The sequence below is a fragment of the Chaetodon auriga genome, chromosome 20 (assembly GCF_051107435.1).
Source record: "Chaetodon auriga isolate fChaAug3 chromosome 20, fChaAug3.hap1, whole genome shotgun sequence".
Taxonomy (NCBI): Eukaryota; Metazoa; Chordata; class Actinopteri; order Chaetodontiformes; family Chaetodontidae; genus Chaetodon; species Chaetodon auriga.
In genome coordinates, this window is record NC_135093.1 from 8,350,964 (window position 1) to 8,367,611 (window position 16,648).

Consider the following 16,648-nt stretch of genomic DNA (forward strand, 5'->3'; position numbering starts at 1 on the left):
TCAGTGATACTTGTGGACCGGTGACACCAACCACCTCCCCCACCAAACAAAAAGCAGTACTCATAGTGCTCGTAATTGAGTTTTTACAGGCCGACCCGGAGGTCAGCATCGCCCTGGGTCCCTCGCCAAAAGTTTAGGATGCTTGTACGTTTTGTTCAATGAGAAACATAATGGCAGAAGGAAAAAGCCAACGTTGGTTGCATGACTTCAACATCACCTCCGCTAAGTGTCCTACTACAATATACTACACACACTCCACTGTAAACTGAGAAATCTGCCAGTTGGGAAGTTGGAATAGTTTGCAGGAGTGCGTGCACAAACAGAGGGAGGCTGTAAAGGCCAACGAGCGAGTAGGTGAGTTTCCGCGTTTGGCGTGATGACGTTTAATGTCCCCGACAACCTCTGTTGTCTCTTTTGGCCTCTTGTTAGCAAAGTCATTCTGCACAAACTAAAAACGGTCATAAAAACAGGTGGATGGTACTAGTGCTGTGAAGCTGTAACTCGCAAATCTTGTGGGATTTTTAGTGTAAAGCTACTTTTTCCACACTTAAAATCAGAGAGCTTTGATCGCTGATGAACTTAAACATCTATCTGAGTAGCTTCTTCATGAGACCAGACCCAAACCAGCATGGATTTCAACTCCCTGAGTCCAGGTAAGTATTTCAGCTCTAAACCAAGAGCTTAAAGTGGTCGTAACTCTGTTTGTGATGACAATATTACCGATAAAGCAAAATGTTCTCCTCTCTGTGCGGATTATAAACCTCTTTAGCCAAGACCTCAGAAAAGACCAGTCGCCCTCCCGCCTGATTTATTATAACGAGAGCCTCTCAGACGGACAGGAGAGTCATCCTCAGCTCCTACAGCCACATCCATTTTTCTAAAATTTCAAAGTGCTTGAGGTTTCTAAGTGGCGCAGCCTAAATGAAACACTGGATGTGGAGTGCTACAAAGGAAATGTGTGAATCATCCTGAATTTACTACAGCACACTGATTGGACCGCAGAAATCTCCTCTTCAAAGACAAAGAAACATTAACAAAAATTTGCTATCCAACACGTCAGCCTGGTTGAAGAGTATCCATTACTTAATATACACCCACACTTCTTAAAGCTTAGCCACAACATGAAAAATTACCACTTAAGGGAAAAATAAACGTATAAAGCTGGTCTGTGGAGCAGGAGGTGGAAGGTTGCCTTCTAATTGCTGGAGGGGAGAGAAACCATGTTAGAGTAAACAAAGTCTGATCGATGGTGGGGATTATATCAGAAAGAGCCTTTGGCCTTTGGCCAAGACGAGCAAACACACTGGTCTCTGTCTCTGCTACAGATGGAAAAAATAGCCAAGGCAAAAAGCTGGTGAGTTAAAAGCATTATATTTCACAGAGGGGGGAGCAGATAGAGCGTAGTACAATGCCAGATATGACATGTAGCCAACTATATCACGTCTTGGCTATTTGTATCAGACAGAAATGCCAGTAGATAAGAGAGGAGTGTTGTGAGAGTTTGATGGAAGGCTGTTCCGGCTGGGGGCTTAGCTGTAGGTCAGGCTATACTCCCACGGCGCTGCAGTGCTGTGTGTGAAACCTCTCCATCACCACACGCACAAGTTCAACGCGCTGTTAGCTGGTCACGGCCGGGAAGAAATGTATTCTGTATACTCCCGGCTTCAATGTGGCAACTGCAATTCACATAAGCCACTTAAGGAAATCTGCAGGGGGAGAGAAAAAGGTATAAAACTGAGAAGGGCTTACGAGTTATTGGAGCCTTTTAAACACGGAGGCTCCTCATCAGGCTGGGTTTCCTTTTTTCTCACCAAGTCTTGTAAATGAGTTCACTCCACTGCCTTTAAAACCCCTGTAAAGGTATTAAATCTGAAAATAACATAATTCATTACCTCTGTCTGAAACATGTTTAACTTGGAAGATGTAATACGAGCAAAAGTGCTTTGGTCTCGGTTGCAAGGATTTAAAAAAAGCAAAAAAAAAAAGCAAGCAAGCATGTGCAAAATGTTCTCTATTCTGTCTGAGATGTCATTCAGCACAAAAGGGATACTAATGACTTTTGAATCCATTTAGTGACTCACTTCAATTTGTGATTTATATTAATGGCCCGTGTATTGCTTTCTCCACATCCAACAGGGCTGTGTTCTGCTAAATTTCACCATAATATTCATGTCGATAAGCAGGTGACGACTTGGGAGAAAGGACTGATTATATTTGCTAATCCCCAAAGAAATTAGGCGAGATTGATGAAAGCGTGCATATACTCCACACAAAGCCTTGGGAGTCTCTAAAAGCTGTTACCATGGTGGTATCCCATTAGAATAACAAACATTTCCCCTGGATGTTTAACATCGCTTCCCAGTGAGCACAGCCCTCCCTAAGCCTCCCCTCTCTCCCTCTCCCTCTCTCTCGAGCACCTGCCTTCACATTTTCCACTTCTAAAATTCCACCAGCCGCTTGGAAAAAGGAAAAAAAAAAAAAAAAAAAAAAGACGAAGGGTGAAATATGAAATGCAGTTGCGAGAAAACTTGAGTGCCAAAAAAAGGACTTTTCTTCAAACCCGTAATAACTTTCCATGGGAATAGGGAGAAACTTAAAAAGAATAACACTTCCCCTTGATTTTCTACTCCTACCACTTTTTTAAGCAGGCAGTGAATTTCCTGGAGTGATAAGGGCTTAGCCAATGTAATCCTCAGAGGACCCTTCTCTGGCATGCCAGGAATCAAGAAACCTTTCCCTCTTGAAAAAAAAAAAAAAAAAAAAAAAAAAGACAGGGAGAGGGAGGCAACAGTAGGTTTGGGAACAAGGAGGAGAGGCAGCCAGCATGGCATCTCCCACACATGCTGGCGAATGCAAATTAGCATGTGTGGAAAGAGCAGCCGGACTCGCCTCAGCTGGAGATCAACAGAGGAATATTGATATGACAATGCAAGGGGCTTCCCTGACTCAGACAGCAGGGGCCACCGAGGATGCTCTAATTGGCCTTACGCAAGCGGGGGGGGGGGGCGGGCGGGCGGGGGCGACACACATAAATGTTTCACACAGATTGATTCATTATCAGTTTGCTCGACAGGCTGGGTGGGCCTCGTAAAAGTGTACCATCTTGAACTGGTAGCATGTAAGTCACTGTCGCCGCGGCAGGACAGAATATATCATCCCGACCTTTCACTTCAGATATTGAAATGAGAGCCGGTAACATGACTTGCCACACTGCAGGACTACTACTCTTGCATTTCAAAAACGCAGGAGTAGAAGGATAGCGCAATGATAGGTGACAGTGCAAGGGAAAATATTAATAATTTACGAATGCCTCCTCTGTCAGGATATGCCAGGCTATGATGTTCTGTCTTTTTTTTTTTTTTTTTTTTTTTCCGTGCACCAGGCGTCAAAGCCGGCTGCCAAGTTTCAGGTATAAATACTCTCTTGATTAAGGAGCGAGTGCCTGTACAAAGTAAGAGGCATCCTGTCTGTATTGTCACGCAAAACAGATCTAAAAAGTTGAACTAATAAATCATTTTACTGACTGTAACTTCTGGTTTACATTGATGGCCAATTAACGGCTTCTGTATCATTATACAGTAAAAACTTACACGTACTATTTACTGTAACACTTTGCGACATGAGAAGTCATAAAACTTTACGGCCAAACCGTCTTCCGTCTCCTAATGTGGTTAAACGGAGACGCTTTTGCTCGGTGATGAATGTGTACAAATTATTCAATATCCCACAAAAACTAATCTGTCCGTTAAAAAAGAACTGCAGGCTTCACAGACACGCAGAGCTGCCGAAGATCACTAGCAGCCATTTAAGAGCCGTGAGAAAGGCAGTTGAGCATCTCGGCTTCTCGCTGGGTGGTTGGTTACATGTGGTTGACACATTTGCATCTTCAAAGATGCACACAGACAAACTCAATATGTGTGAGAACGTCTGGGCGGCATGTGGAAAACCCCACTCCTTCCTCTGAAGAGGTTTCCTCCCCCTCTCAAAGACTATATGATGTTTCGAGGTCCTTTATCTGTCGAGCAGTCGCTTCAGCAGCGAGTTGTAAACAAGTTGCTTGGACTGGATGCACAGAAAACAGTTGCTGCGTACCGTGCAGCACTGCCTGCTCTGCACCAAACCAAAAAGGCGCTGCAGGAAACTACAAATCAGGAGCCATTACACAGCAACAAATATGACAGGAACAGTGCTGCACATTATTTGAGCTCCAAGACTCATTCACTCAGTGTCTCTTCCAATGAGCATGAACAATGCAAGCAGAGTGTGCATTGTGCTGCAGAGCAGGAGACTGCTCCTCTGAATTGGGGGTAAATTACAAAAGAGGCCTGTGCAAATTAGACGTGATGGCTTCATAATACGTCTGAAGTGTCAGCTTCTCCAGAAACCTATCCCCAGGCTACACTCACGGATCGACGCCTTGAACTTCCAATTATTCCTGCCAAACCGCTGCAATCACCGCGCTGTAAAACAATCATTCTAGCATTACGAGGCGCGCAGGATCAACGTTGACTCACTTGTTGGCAATGACAGGGTTACCAACTGAAAGAACGCTTTCATAGCACGATGTAGTTAATCTATATCTGCAAGGGACACAGATATCCGCCTTGGCGTTCAACGCAAGTGTGTAAACTCTTTTTTTTTTTTGCTTCCCTTTTGAATGCCACTTGTGAATGAGGTCCTGGAAGAAGATTAATATCCCAAGTGTTTGTAGTGGTTTTAATCCTGAGAGACCATTTGTTACAGAAGGAGGACGAGGACCGGAGGGAAACAGCTGTATTTCAAGAGGAACCATCCAGAACTGTGTTCCCTCCTGATGTTCATTTGGTGAGGGGATATATTCAAGCGCTGTCACAGTTCCATAAGATTACAGCACAGAGAGGACTCATAAACAGAAACACAAATCCCAAACAGGATCTGGCATGTGTGCAACTGCTGAGCAATTTTATATTACAATATGACCTCTTACTCATGCATAATTTTGCTCGCAAAGAAATAAATTACCTTTGCAATTTGGGACGCCTCCAAAAAGGCACTACTGGGTGCCGTTCATCGACAGCACGTTGAGTGATTGCAAACTAAAAGAGAGGCTAAACCCAGGCGGGATGACCGGGTCGAACACCTCAGTTGAACCGGAAAAAGTGACCACAACGGTTGAATAGAGTGAGAGTCTGAGAATAAAATGGAGCCCCAGGGGGAGGCAGGCAGAAAGACAGAAATGCTTCCTGTAAACACTGGCTAAGAGTTATTTACTCACAAGGCTAAACATTAAAGCGTCCTCTCATCCTTAATTAAGTCTTGTTTATATTTCCCTGCGACGAGTGAGTAATATACATAGGATGTCTAGTTGAGATGCATCAATATTGTCTCTTCAACTGCGCCTGCTACATAATTAATACACACACTGACATGACATGGATATGATATGACAAGGGTATCAGAGGCGAAGAGTTAGAAAAAGAGCGGAGTGAATGCATTTTTCATGAACTGCAGAGCTCCCCAGCCAAAGTTCTAGACATGATGTTTCAGTTTGAGAGACGAAAAGGGGCATGGAGGGCAAGAGAGGCAAATATGTGGCTGTATGAAAACAAACCTGGGATTTCATATGCAACCGCGCTCATACTGATCTGTCCACATCTCCGATCACACATCCAGAGGTCGACTTTGATCGGCCCCGCGTCTCCCTCTTGGCTATCGGATCGGGGTCCTGTTCAAAAAAAAAAAACTGCTAATGTGATACAGCATCCTCTCATCTTTTTACTTCCACTGATGTCTCAACATCTGATGGGCTGTGGCGTTACTGCAGCTGCTGATACTTAATAAAAGTGAAGGCTGGATTTCTTTAAGGGTAGCATTTTCCATTTCTTTCACCAATTCTCCTCAGATTGGTGAGGCTATAAATAGCCTCAATTTCTAGTTCTGTAGAAAAAAAAAAAAAAAACACACACAGGTGTAGAGAAGAATTCATTTTGCAGTGTATTTGGACAGGGCTGCTCTGCTCTGCCACTGGGAGAGGGGCCTTACAGGAGCCATTCCTCCTCATTCAGAGCCATTACCACCCCACTGTCACTGTCAGTCTGTCCCCTCACCCATCACAGAGCCCAGAGCAGCCCCACAGCCCGTCTCAAACCTTACAACTAAATCACATTCTACGCACAAACGGCCGGGGCCGTGCAGCATCCACTGTATCTAATCTAATCTGTCCATCTCCTGTGTCCCTACACACGCACATCAACACACACACACACACGCACCATCCAAGTCTCTGGGAAGACAGGCCAACATCTCAGCACCTCAATCATGTACATTTCCGCCGTGTGTGGTGAAACAAGAGTCGGTAATGCAAATCAGAAATCAGGATTTGCCTCCATAATTGGGGCTTTATCAGCTCATTAAGAAACAGGGAGGCATCGCTCAAATGAGCATGCAATATACCCATTAAAACTGCCAAAGGAGAGAGCACTTAGAACATATCAACACGAGTCCTTGGGAGAGAGGGAAGCAGCTGTGATTGATAAGGTTACTATCTTGTCAGCTAAAAAAAAACACCTAAGGGAAGCAGCAATTGAACAGAGCAAATGTTCTCAGGTGGCCCTGATGGCCACTTGTCCGCCCCTCAGCGCTATAATGCCCAATACAAAATGGCACATCTTATTAAAAACTTGACAGATTTATTATTACAGTTGTTTAACCTCTTTATAATCAAATCATGTTAGGGGTTCAAGGAGACTCTCTCCCACTGAATTACAATCATTTGGGCTTGATTTAAATTCTCACAGTGTGGCAGGAATCCAGTTACGCCATGCAGGCAAATTTCCTGTTTACATTCAGCAACGTTCAGAGTCAAGTGCACATGGGCGACATTACAAAAAAATATATAAAAGGAATCAGGCCACTTTTTACACTTCAAGTCCTCTGTAACAAACACAACAGTGAACTGCTTTTCACAGCTATTCTATTGTGTCATAGGGAAATGATAGGGTACAAAGTTGGTGTTCCACCCTCCTCCACCAAAATAATCAAACCTTTGTGGTACAAACTGTACCGCTAACGCTCATAGATCTGACTGGCTGGAAACAAATTCATCACTATTGGAAGTGAGTGGGCAAAGCCACATTAATCCCACAGCCTCTGCGTGACAGACAGGGAGGGTGACATGCTGGCATATTGTGTTTCGTGTACAGTAATTGCTGCAGCTCAGAGTGCTCAGAGGTGAGATCGTAGCATACAGTATGACGATGAACGAAGCGTGTCATTGGGCCTACAGGGAGAGGACTGTCATTAGGTACAGGACGTTGATGATTGAGTAACACTTTCCTACTGCTGCAGAGGAAAAACAACCGAATGCCTTCAGCAAAATCAATACAGTTTGAGCTGCCGGAATGCAAATAGCGACTATTCTGGCTGCATGACACGGGATGATGCACCATTACTTATTCTGGCTCCATTCAATGTCATCATTAGCCTTTACAGTGTCAAATCCGCTCAATAAAGGGCATTATTTCCAAAAGGATAAGCGCTGCATTAATCCTTTTATGCTGCTTTCAGCAGGATAGAGTCTCCCATAGCTAATATTAATGTGCTAGGTGTCAAGAGTGAGATGGCTAATCCTGATAACTCAGGATGTACAGTCAACTTTGCAGATGGCTATCTGCCCTGGACTAGCACTCCTAATAGGCGCAGGAACAGGATGTGCTTTTAAAGCTGCACTTCCCCAACGTCGTCTTCAAAGAAAACGATAATTTTCAACGGGGCTTTCTGAACTGAGAAGATAAGCCAGAGAACGGGGGAGGACAAAATAAAAATGATGCTCGCCTCAGAGAGGAAAAATAGCTTCCTGATATAGTCCTAGCTCCCTCTTTAAAGCTGACACCTAGAACATACAGTTTATCAATTATACATGAAGCCAGAATCCATCTTCTGTTGGCAGCTTGTTTGGATCCGGCCCGAGCCCTCTCACTGGTGAAATGTGTCTGGGAGCCCCCATCCCTCCTGTCGCCTTTTTCCACTTGCAGCCTGTCCTTAAATCAATCCCTTTTTAGGCCTGAATTTATTTTTACTGTAACAAATCTGTCTTGGCAAATGATGTCACATAAGCGGGGAGAATGACAGCCTGATGTCTATGCGGGGAACATCAACCTTGCTCCAGCAGCCTCCTCCCAAGGTGAGTAATCATGCTGAGGAGCGGTGCAGTGTGTGGATGCCAGCCAGAGTCCAAACAAACCCAGAGTCTGTTGCTCAAGATAAACAAACCAATTAGGGGAAAGGCATGTTATTCCTCAGTTGGTGGGATATTTGCTAGATGGAAAATAATCAATGCATTCTTATTTCCACAGGGTGAAGCTGAAAAGTCCTGAGCAGAATAAAATCTAGGCAGAGAGGGAGAGTAAAATTATTCATTAGAAAAAATAAATAATGGGACTAAACTAGCTACTAGTCATGTAATTAATCCATGCAGGCTCAGTGGAGAGAGGAGAGCACAGAGGGGAAGATTCATCATAGCTTTTCGCCCCTCGCTCCCAGGGATACATGCCCTTCTTGTGTGGATGAGTCAGCTTACATCTTCTGACAATTGAGAGCCAAGGGCTTTGTCAAAAGGAACCACAGTTATTGTTTTGATTGGTTCCCCCTTGTTATGTTGGGAGCGCAAAATGCTTTCAAATGTGATTGCGCCACAGCATCTGAAAATAAGGCACGCAAATATAGAACATCAAAAAGGAAGATGTCTGCTTTTTATTTACAGAGGACAATGATTTGGCACTTTGGCGCTCTCCCTGGCCTCTCCTCCACACTGGAACAAGCAGCCCTATCAGTAATTGCAGGGAGCGGCCCCGTTGGCCAGCCGAAGCATTAGACGACTGGGCTCACGGTGCATGACATTCAAGCTGGCCAATAACGACGGACATGCTAATCAAAGTGGCTCTGGCCTCCCGATCACAGTGCGACTGGAGGACTTTGCCCAGACGGGGTGGATGTGCAGCTGCTCTGGCTGCGTTTCCACTCTGCCCCCTCAGGGCCTGGGCACCAGGCTAACCACTGGCACAAGAGTTTAGATGCCGAGAAAAAAAAAAAAAAAAAAAGAGGCGGAGGCTAACAACACCACACATGAAAAATAAATCACAGCCAGCTTGTTAGCATGGCAAGGGGAGAGGGAAAGAGGAAGAGGGAGAGACCGAGAGAGGAAGGGGAGGAGAAAAAGAGAACTGGGTTAAGAGATTTAATGTGCTGCTGAAAATCTGACACTTGCCAGAGGTCCAAATGTTCCACCAGAGCAACGGCAGCCCTGCTGGCTAAGTCTCTATAAAGCCTCCAAAGCTGCTTACAATATACACTTGAGAAACAATAGATAAGGTCAGAGTACTAGCCTATGTCTGAGTGGGACCATGTATGAAAAATAAACACTTTCCCACTGCACGTGTGAGCCTCAGACATGCTTACTGAAACACAGCAGTTTCGCTGCTGTAGTGAAACTATTGGTCAATTAATGGATTAGACAACAGTCGCAAATTGTCGAGCAAATCTCCTGCACATTCTTCGGATCCAGCCTTTCAAATTTGAGGTTTTGCTGTAGGAAAATTGTAGGCAGAACAAGTACTCTGACATCACCTCGGGCTTGAGGAACCAGTGACGGGCCTTCGTCATCACAGAGGCCTCTTATATCAGTCCACAGCCAGGAGACAGTTAGCTTAGCTTACCATAAAGACTGGGAGCAGGGGGAAACAGCTAGCCTGACTCTTTTAAAAGCTGCGGTTGTGTGGGGGGTATGTGTGGAGGACAATTTCTTACGGAGTGCATTAATTTACTGGCAGTGACTTATTAAGACTCCCAAGAAGTCACTGCTCCCAGCCAAGAAATAGTCCCGCTTGTAATAGCCCATAAAAGGACAACATGCTGTTTTTACATTTCAGTTTTCATAGACAGAGCAGAGGCACATGTGTGTGCGCACCTCAACAAAGCCCTGGACTGAGACAATGATGAAGACGAAAGAAGACAGCCAACACGGTTACACTAAACTGATGGAATGCTGTTGTGAAATGCATGCATGCACCAGTTTTTGTCCTCCACACCACGTCCAATACATGCACACAGGCGTCATTCACTGTGATCACCTCGTGCGTGTGGCATTTTCAATCGACATAAAGCCAACTTGCCTTCAAGTAAACATAGCTCTGCGCTGAGGTCACATGACGAGGACTGGGCAAACTGAATCGGCTGAGGAGGAAACTAAGGTTCAAAAGAAGCCTCTGGAGAAAGCCAGTAAGTGGACCTTGACTGAAGATTTATGTTTTGGTCAGATTTTTGTCAACTTTGCTTCCCGTTTGGAGGATCTGCCAGCAACAATGGAAACAACTAAACAGAGAGGTTATACACAATGGAAACTCACTGAATGGCTATTGCAGACCAAACGCTGGCAATAAATTGTATCAAAACTGAGGTGTAATATAATGAAAATCTTGAGGATTATAACTTAAATTAATGAATTATCAAATCCTTACAGAATATTATATTATCCTCTGAAGTCATTAGTCTCCTTTAAAAAGGGAGAGGAAAAAAATTACTGGCAGTTTACAATGGATCCAGGCCAAACTGGCAGAAGGAAGATATGCACAGGCTTATTACAGACCATAAACAAATTACAACGACATAAAAGGGAAAAATGAAACCTTGCAGAAGGAAACAATTCTCAAAGAACAGTGTCCAGCATCTGCTGCACAGAGATGCACATCTGTGGTGATTCTTTGTAGGCCGCTTTCAGGAACTGTCGAGCTGACCCGGGTGATGCGGATGGTTTGCGGTGAGGAGAATATTCCAGCAATATTTATTCAGTTGAGGCTTTATGCTCCAGCGTGATAATATAACAGTGTCTGACACTTAACTCAACTCACTATCTTTGCCCAGGAGACACACTATCCTAAAGCGTCTGCGGTTTCATCATGTGAATCTTAATCAGATACTTAGCCAGTAGAGCAGGTTTTTACTCTCCCTGGTGAGAGTATCAACACATGGCCATCAGGCACAATTCACGGCCGCAAAGTGGCTATTTATTTTCTGCTCAGCATTACTTGACAAATAATTACTCAGTCTATTCAATTAAGCTGTGGAACTCGCACAAATGGCCACAACATCCCAGTGTAGGACTGAAACATTATTCTACACTTTACAACCGGCCTCATGAATACAAAGGCGCACACACACACGCCGGGCGCTTTGATGCAGAGGGAGCGAAAGGACAAGGTGATGGAAAGTAGAAATATCATTAAGTCTGAACTATTTCATCCCTTTTACAGCAAGGCAGAGGAAAACAGACTTGTTGCCGGTGGAGCAGATGCACACAGTAATCCGGGGTGAAAGGACATGGTGTTTTCCCTGCTGAAGAAGAAAAACTGTTTTTACAAGGTAACGTGGGTGTACAAGGAGAAAGTCACTGCATGCTGGCGGAGTAATATGGACTACAGCCTGGAAACCTGCCAGAGTCCAAAAATGTTGCCCCCCAAGAGGCAATTACTCAAGACACAGTGGATTAAAGCATTTTTTTCCCTGTTGTTGTTCAAATTAGGATGCTGGAAATAAAGACTCCTAAAATAAAACCTGCAGAGCCCTGCCAACTTTTAAGTATTTCCACACACGTCTTACAAAAAATAAATAAAAACAAAACCCACAAATACAACAAATCTAAACCAAAATAGATGCCATTCAGCGTGATGAGAACCTCTCCTCGATAATAACAAAACGAGGTGAACTCTGACATCTGTAAACTTTCTGCACAACAGTTTCAAACACAGATACTTTTGCAGAGCTTACTGTGTTTATATTGTAGTTAATCAAACAAATAATGCAACAATCAATAATGTCAGTACGTACATTTGATAAGGTACTTGTATTTTCATTTTGTGCGACTTCATACTTGTACTCCTCTGCATTTGAAAGGGAAATATTGTACTTTTTACATTTATCCGATGGCTATTTTCCAACTTTTCAAACTTTGGAGACTAAGTTTTTACAGAATCGTTATAGAGTACCACCAGTTTATGATATACAACCCCGATTCCAAAAGAAGCTGTCATTGATTTTTGTAAATATCTGCTTATTCTGAATTTGAAGCAGCAACACATTTCAAACATGTTGGCACAGGAGCAACAAAAGACTGGGAAAGTTGTGGAATGCTCCAAAAGCCCCTGAATGACCAGGTGGGATACTAAAACGACTGAATACTACACGAACTGCAGCAACTGACTCCAGAGCTGCGTCCGAAATCACCCCCTCATTCCCTAATTCACGACTCGCTGTATCAGTTCACTTTACAGAGAGCAGATTTCAGACACCATCATCATGTTGCATCATCGGTGACAGCTGTTGCGTCATACCACTTTTAATTTTCACATCTATAAAATATGACACGTTGAGGGATCATTAGCAGAATGTAGTTTACATGTCATGGACATAATTCTTTTTTGGCTCCACTGTTGGAATCTTTGAGAACACTATAGATGCAATAAGCCCATAAACACTTTTACACATGGCGGCCTTCAGTGAAAACCAAATGCTGGACTTTTGATGGAGAATGTTTGCAGTGCAGTGTTGCTACTGCAAAACATCTGAAAACCTCTTCCACCTTGACATGAAGAAGTAAAACCAGGAGTCAGGATAATCGTAAACAAGCTAAATAAATCCCACAGACGAGTGAAAGCCACAGGATGTCTCCGCAGCCAGCGTCGTTTGGCCTCTCCACCCTAATTTGCCACGCTCCGCCCACTCAGGCCTGCAGGGCTGCGGAGCTGGCTGATCCTCCAGCAGGGCCGGGCAAGCCAATACGTCCCACTGGCACGGGACGCCCCGCCGAGAGCCAATCACCAAGCCCGCACTCCTGACAGCTCATTACCACTCAATTAGGCAGGTGCACCTCCACGCACAGCCTTCTGACAAATACAGCCCTCCCAGATGCATGTTTAACATTCGAGAGAATTATATAGTGACAGCAAACACTAAACGCCTCACCCTTATCACTTGATTGCCTCAAGATTTAAATCCTATAATTGGCCCAGGCCAGCGGGAGAAAAAAAAAAAATAAGCCAATAAATATGATGCAGTCGGCTTGTAATTGAACAATTATGAATTCATATTCATAAGATGCTTGCTGGCAATTACAAAATGCCATCTGATTAGGCACAATTTGAAATGACATTGTTCCATGCTAAAGACACTGTGGTGTCAGCCTAATAAAGAGAAGACACATCATAGCAGTTGCTCGCCCACCGACATGACCTCCAGAGACGGGAGACATGCTGACACAGTGGCTTGGCCGGTGACGGACGGGACTTGGCACCCATTGCTCTTTGTCCCCCAAAAACCTACTGCTCACACTCGCTCGCACAGAAAAATAACACCACCAAGGGTTGACTTTCAAATTTTAACACCAGTGGGCACAGATTGTGCACATAACAAAACACAAGCAAGGCGAAAAAATGTTGATCCCTTGAGAACAGATTCTAATCAAGATGAAATGATTTACAAATCTATTTAATAAGGCTTGCCAGAAGTCAAACTTGGCATGTAAATGCGGTGGGGATTAAATTTCATCGGCAACCAAGACTGTAACTGATCGCCTGCAGACAAAGGGGGAGCCTGCCAGTTTTTTTTCTCCCCCCTCCACTTCTCTTCCCTCCCTCCCTCCCTCCCTCTTTCTCTCCACCGCCTGCATTTTGCCTCGTGATCCCTCCCTGGCTATGTGGAAGGACAGGGGCAGTGCAGAGTGGTGCAGTACAGAGTGGAGAGGAAAGGGAGAAAAGACAGAAAGGGAGAGGGGGAGAGGAGGGAGGATATGGAGACAGAGGAAGGGAGGAATACTGGAGATAAAGAGCAGCGGTGAGAGGGAGAGCAGAGCGAGAGAGGAGGATAGAAAAGAAGGACAGAGGGAGAGGGAGCTCAAGGTCAGCGTGAGGACAGTGTGGTCCTCTGAGTTGGACAGAGACACAGCCGCAGTCACCTCTGTGCTAATCAGCCCTTCGGCTGGCTGATGAGATGTCAGCTAGTTGTGTGTGTGTGTGTGTGTGTGTGTGTGTGTGTGTGTGTGTGTGTGTGTGTGTGTGTGTGGAAAACCTCTCCCTTCGCCTTTTTGGCTGCAAATTGCAGGGGCTGGTGGGGCGGAGTAACAATGTGTGTGTGTATATAAGTGTGTATGTGTGCCACTCTGGAGTGTAAGCAGACTGACGTGCTGCTTGTGGTGCCAGTATTGCGCTTTTTTCCCTGCTTTTGCCCTCCCCTTCGCCTCCTTTCCTTGCATATTATGCTACGGTGACTGAAGCTGAACTCAGCTTTCCCCTGCAGTGAGGGCAAGAATACAACTGCCAATTAATGCTATATGCAGTGTGCCAGTGTTAACAGTGTGAGGCATTCTGCTTCAAGTTGCTGCGCTGTTTGAAAAAGAAAAAAAGGCGGGCTAGCAGTTTTCCTCAGGTGCGGCTAACCTCTTGCAGGCTACCGGGGGCTGCGCCATTAGCTTGGGGCGTAAACGAAACAACGCACACAGCTGTGATCGGGTTTGTGACCTAACAGCACTGCAGCTTGTGTCTCATTGGGTGAGTTTTGTGTATCAGGCCAATTGGCAGCGGCGAGCGTCTCCTCCGTCTATCCTTGGGTTATTTCTGACCATCTGTGCCCAGTCATTAACAGGCCTTTTCACAGTCAATTGTCTTGTTCCATCTCCCCTCTTCTTCATCTCTGTTCCTTGCTCCGTGCATGACCATGAGATGGACCGAGTGCTTTCTTTTTTTCCTGAATGTAAATGGCATAAGTTAGGAGAGGCTATTTTATTAGCCGGGGCTAAGGAGAGCTGTGGAGCCATAGGTTAATTCAAAGTGGCATCATGGAGGATGCATCAAGCAGTGGAGATCAAATTACAGGGCAAAGCGCTCAGTGGCAAGAAAAACAAGCCAGTGGTATGCTGCAGAATGTGTGCGTGCACGCTGTGTGTGTTTAGCAGCAAGTGTATGTGTGTCTGAGAGACTGGAGAAGTGTGTGTGTGGGGGGGGGGGCAAAGGAGACAGCAAAAGGAGAGGAGGAAGAGGAGGGGGGTGTCCATAGAGGGCCAAGGGGGATGGGGATGGAAGGAAAGAGGGACGGGAGGGAAGGAGGGGGGAGAAGAGGCTAACTGGGCCAGCACGCACACATCACCCCCACCAATTAGAGTCACTCATCTCCCCTTCGCACAATACATCACCCTCCATTTCTGATGTTTACAATCGTGGTGGAAAGAAATAACTGTAAACATCACTGCAGCAGCGATGGCATTCAACAACAACAACAACGAAAAAAAAAAAAAGAGAAATCCTCTGCCTGAAATGCGTTTAGCCATTCCTTCTTCCCCCTCACGCCTTTGTTATTGGTCTTTGTGCAATGATTTGCCTAAGGACCCAGATTTCCTAGCAACAGCCTGCCACCAAACATTTGGCAGGAGTTCAACATTCTCTCTCTTTGTGAGAAATGGCAGTGCTGCCTCCCTGCTCTGCGTCTGCCACCAGCCCTGCTGCTGCCGCCGCTGCTGCTGGATGAGCCAGACTGGCTGCAAGAGCCCTCTAATAATTCTGTTTTCATCCAATCACACCACATAGTAGCAGGCACCTTGAGAGCCTCTGCCAGGAATCATCAATCACCTCTTTAACACACATGCTCCAGCAAACACGGACGCACGTGCGAGCAAATAACATGCTAACATACACACATGTGCGCTTTTTCGGTAATTACATTTACAGATTAGAGTGTACAAGACTGCGCATACCGCCCAGCAGCCGTTTAATGAAAATCAACAAAGCACATTAATACGTGGCAGAGGTTGGTACAGCGAGAGAGAAAGAGAGAGGGAGAAAATGTACAATCTGGCTGTAAATTGGGTAAATACATCTGAGTGCTCTCGACAAGGTTAATGGAGAGAGGAGGCCTTAGTGAACACCGGTCTAGACACGCCACACAGTATTAAGTGGGAATAGCTGAGGCAGTGTATCTGGCTAAGTACTTTAGAAGTGCGAATGGGACTCTAATAAAGCGAATGATCCCCCTGTTTTGACAAAGAGGCCCAGGAGGGACGCTGGAAACGACGTTTGAGATTCCAAGCACTGACAAACACCCATTTGTGGCCCTTCTATCCCCCCTCAAATCCCACGGAAGCTTTTCCCTGCGCGCAAGACTGTCGGATGTGGGCAAAACCCAACTGCCAATTTGCAGAGGATGTGCCGTGTTTGCTAATGCGAAGCAGAGGCTAAAAATGAGACCACACAAACTCTGGAGGATGGACCGAGTGATCTGCTTTCTGGCACGAGCACTGACGGCTTTTTTGTGTGTGTGTGTGTGTGTGTGTGTGTGTGTGTTAGTTTCTGCGACTGGGCGGTTAATTATGAAACCTCTGTCATTATTGGACTGCAGTGCACTCGTGTTTAGAGGGCTTGTGGGCAACAGGGGGAGCATTGTGAATTTCACTCGGGACAATGAGCCAAGGAGCACGTTGATGGCTAGGCTGTAATGCTGATTTATGCCGATAATGAACTGCTTAAAGACGTGGAATGCGGTGCAATTTCATGGCTATCATCTTGACTGGAGATGAGAGAAAATGTTGATCTGCCAGAATTAAATATAATCCCAAACAGTGAAACACGAGCAG

At 45.2% G+C, this 16,648-nt stretch overlaps 1 protein-coding gene across 2 annotated transcripts in view; it reads right to left on the reverse strand.

The window, feature by feature from the left end:
- Window positions 1-16,648, reverse strand: part of LOC143338628 (adenosine kinase-like) — a 101,196-nt gene that overhangs the window by 40,810 nt on the left and 43,738 nt on the right. The gene's annotated exons all lie outside the window — the stretch shown is intronic.